Here is a 4888-nt window from a genome sequence, read left to right on the forward strand (position 1 = left end):
TGAGTGTTTGAATAAAACAGAACGGACCAGATTTATGTGGACCTGGTTTATATGGATCAGGTTTATATGGACCAGGTTTATATGGCACAGGTTTATATGGACCAGGTTTATATGGACCAGGTTTATATGGATCAGGTTTATATGGACCAGGTTTATATGGACCAGGTTTATATGGACCAAGTTTATACGGATCAGGTTTATATGGACCAGGTTTATATGGACCAGGTTTATGTGGACCAAGTTTATGTGGAACAGGTTTATATGGACCAGGTTTGAACAGGTTTATATGGGCCAGGTTTATGTGGACCAGGCTTTTACCATCACACACCTGAATTAGAACAGGGTGAAGGACAGCTGTGTCATTAAAAGATTAGATTATTATTATTAGACTAGATTATTATTATTATTATTATTATTATTATTATTATTATTATTATTATTATTATTAGACTAGATTATTATTATTATTATTATTATTATTATTATTATTGTTGTTGTTGTTGTTAGACTAGATTATTATTATTAGACTAGATTAATATTATTGGATGAGATAATAATGATGATGATGATGATTAGCCTAGATTAATATTATTAGATTTGATTATTATTATCATTAGAGTGATAATTACTATTATATTGTTCTTCTTATTATTATCATTATTATTATTATTAGACCACATTATTATTATTAGATTATAATATTATCATTATAAATTATTATGACTAGAAAGATTATTATAATTAGCAATTATTTATTATTATTATTATTATTATTATTATTATTATTATTATTATTATTATTATTATTATACTAGAATATTATTAGATAGTTAGAGTTTGTGTGACGGAGGAGCCCCGTCAGGTCCCATGCGAAAACTACTGTGGAAAACCTAAGCACGCACACATACACGCGCACGCGCGCACACATACACATACACGCACTCATTCACCATTTACCTGTTAATCCATTTACTCCGTCTCCCGTCCGTTCGCTCCGTTTTCCTCCTGTTTTTCCGTCTGACAGTCATCACACTAGTCTTGGGTGCACACTTAGCATCTGTTAAACCATTAGTCATCCATAGTTTTGTCGTCTCACAAACTTCCGTCCAGTATCCGCCTCACATTCACGGGTCCCCACTGTCAAACCAACCGCCGCTTTGACTTCCTGTTTACGTTGCGTCATGCGTGGTCCTCTGACGTCCTGGTGACGTCTCCGCAAAGGGCTTTGGGTTTTGCACCGAATTATTTTCATTATTTCTCCTGGCTGTTTTTGAGGCAAAATGTCATATGTATTATGTATATTGTATTTTGGGATGATTTATCATAATTATGTCTTCTTGAAATATTGTATGGTTTTGGAGATTTTGTTTCTTCATGGCCTGGGGGGGGGGCCTCAGGGTTTAAAAGAGGGTCCTTCTCCACCACTAGACAGAGTATGTGCTGAGCTGGTTACAGTGAATGGTCAGAGTTAGAGAGCTGTTTTCATGGCTGAAGAATTATTTTTTCTACCGTTGTAAATACCATTTTTTTCACATTTGGTTACTGAGCACAATAAATCACATAACATGATTTTTTTCGACTACGCCATTATTTTCCTTTTTAGCCAGAGGAACCCTGTCACACTTTGTCAAATCTACAAACAGCATCTTTTCACCAGATATTATTCACAAAACTCTGCTCCATGTTGATACCTGGTTTACATTCACCAGTCCCTCCAGGATTTCGCGGGATTTTTTTTTTGATTGTTGCGGCCTAAAATGCCTGATATTTGCAGCAGCTTTTCCAAAAAATTGCAGTGAAAGTTGGGATGATTTGAGGCTTCTTTTATTAAAGTCACAGGAACATGGGCATTTGCATATTACCTAGAACAGTCTTTTTTGAGTTTTTAGCCTTAAAAAGCACCAGGAAGCCATGATTTTAAACAAAACAGGCTTTTTTTCATTCATTCATTTATTTGTTTTGAGCAGCCAATGAGAGCGTAGCATCACAGAACACCAGCCAATGAGAGCGCAGCGTCACAGAACGCCAACCAATCAGAGCGTAGCGTCACAAAACATCAGCCAATGAGAGGGCAGCGTTCCGGAACATCAACCAATGAGAGCGCAGCGTCACAGAACATCAGCCAATCAGAGCGCAGCGTCACAGAACATCAACCAATCAGAGCGTAGCGTCACAAAATGTCAACCAATCAGAGTGTAGCGTCACAGAACGTCATCCAATGAGATCGCAGCGTCACAGAACATCAACCACTGAGAGCGCAGTGTCACAGAACATCAACCAATCAGAGCGTAGCGTCACAGAACGTCATCAAATGAGATCGCAGCGTCACAGAACGTCAGCCAATGAGAGCGCAGTGTCAAAGAACATCAGCCAATGAGAGTGCAGCGTCACAGAACACCAGCCAATGAGAGCGCAGCGTCACAGAACACCAGCCAATGAGAGGGCAGCATTACAGAACATCAACCAATGAGAGTGCAGCGTCACAGAACGTCAGCTAATCGGAGCGGAGCGTAAAAGAACGTCAGCCAATGAGAGCGCAACGTCACAGAACGTCAACCAATCAGAGCGTAGCGTCACAGAACGTCAGCCAATGAGAGCGTAGCATCACAGAACATCAACCAATCAGAGCGCAGCGTCACAGAACGTCAGCCAATCAGAGCGCAGCATCACACAACGTCAGCCAATGAGAGCGTAGCGTCACAGAATGTCAACCAATCAGAGCGTAGCGTCACAGAACGTCAACCAATCAGAGCATAGCGTCACAGAACGTCAGCCAATGAGAGCGCAGCGTCACAGAACACCAACCAATCAGAGTGCAGCATCACAGAACATCAGCCAATCACAGCGCAGCATCACAGAACGTCAGCCAATCAGAGCGCAGCATCACACAACATCAGCCAATGAGAGCGTAGCGTTACAGAACATCAACCAATGAGAGCGCAGCATCACACAACGTCAGCCAATGAGAGCGTAGCGTCACAGAACGTCAACCAATCAGAGCGTAGCGTCACAGAAGGTCAACCAATCAGAGCATAGCGTCACAGAACGTCAGCCAATGAGAGCGCAGTGTCACAGAACACCAACCAATCAGAGTGCAGCATCACAGAACATCAGCCAATCACAGCGCAGCATCACAGAACATCAGCCAATGAGAGGGCAGCATCCCAGAATGACAACCAATGAGAGCGCTGTGTCCCAGAACATCAACCAATGACAGTGCAGCATCACAGAACTTCAGCCAATGAGAGCGCAGCGTCACAGAACGCCAACCAATCAGAGTGTAGCGTCACAGATCATCAGCCAATGAGAGCGCAGCATCACAGAACGTCAGCCAATCAGAGCGCAGTATCACATAATATCAGCCAATGAGAGCGTAGCGTTACAGAACATCAACCAATGAGAGTGCAGCGTCACAGAACGTCAGCCAATCAGTGCGCAGCATCACAGAACACCAGCTAATGAGAGGGTAGCGTCCCAGAACAACAACCAATCAGAGCGCAGTGTCACAAAACATCAGCCAATGAGAGGGCAGTGTTCCGGAACATCAACCAATGAGAGCGCAGCGTCACAGAACATCAGCCAATCAGAGTGCAGCGTCACAGAACATCAGCCAATCACAGCGCAGTGTCACAGAACGTCAGCCAATGAGAGGGCAGCATCCCAGAACGACAACCAGTGAGAGCGGAGCGTCCCAGAACAACAACCAATGAGAGCGCAGCATCACAGAACATCAGCCAATGAGAGCGCAGCGTCACAGAACACCAACCAATCAGAGTGTAGCGTCACAGATCATCAGCCAATGAGAGTGCAGCATCACAGAACGTCAGCCAATCAGAGCGCAGCATCACACAACATCAGCCAATGAGAGCGTAGCGTTACAGAACATCAACCAATGAGAGTGCAGCGTCACAGAACATCAGCCAATCAGTGCGCAGCGTCACAGAACACCAGCCAATGAGAGGGTAGCGTCCTAGAATGACAACCAATGAGAGCGCAGCGTCACAGAACGTCAGCCAATGAGAGGGCAGCGTTCCAGAACGACAACCAATGAGAGCGCAGCGTCCCAGAACATCAGCCAATGAGAGTGCAGCGTCACAGAACATCACCCAATCAGAGCGGAGCGTCACAGAACGTCAGCCAATGAGAGCGCAGCGTCACGGAACGCCAGCCAATGAGAGCGTGGCGTCACAGAATGCCAGCCAGTGAGAGCGCAGCGTCACAGAACATCAGCCAATGAGAACGTAGCGTAACTGAAGAGCAGCCAATGAGAGCGCAGAATCACAGAACATCAGCTAATGTGAGCACAACATCACGGAACGTCAGCCAATGAGAGCATAGGGTCACACAACCTGAGAGCCTGATCCTTAGATTTTCTCTTTCCTGTTATGCTGTTACACAGTTATAGCAAACATTTTTTGTAATAAATAACTTATATATACAAATGCCATGGAGAACAACATCACTTTCATCCAAATACATGCAGTACGTTATTAATCAGTCCCTCCAGGATTTCGCAGGATTTTTTTTTTTTGAAAAATTGTGGTGAAAGCTGGGATGATTTGAGGCTTCTTTTATTAAAGTCACAGGAACATGGGCATTTGCAAATTACCTAGAACAGTCTTTTTTGAGTTTTTAGCCTTAAAAAGCACCAGGAAACCATGATTTTAAACAAAACAGGCTTTTTGAGAGGGTAGCGTCCCAGAATGACAACCAATGAGAGCGCAGCGTCACAGATCATCAGCCAATGAGAGCGCAGCATCACAGAACGTCAGCCAATCAGAGCGCAGCATCACACAACATCAGCCAATGAGAGCGTAGTGTTACAGAACATCAACCAATGAGAGCGCAGCGTCACAGAACGTCAGCCAATCAGAGCGCAGCGTCACAG

The sequence above is a fragment of the Sphaeramia orbicularis genome, chromosome 5 (assembly GCF_902148855.1).
Source record: "Sphaeramia orbicularis chromosome 5, fSphaOr1.1, whole genome shotgun sequence".
Lineage (NCBI taxonomy): Eukaryota > Metazoa > Chordata > Actinopteri > Kurtiformes > Apogonidae > Sphaeramia > Sphaeramia orbicularis.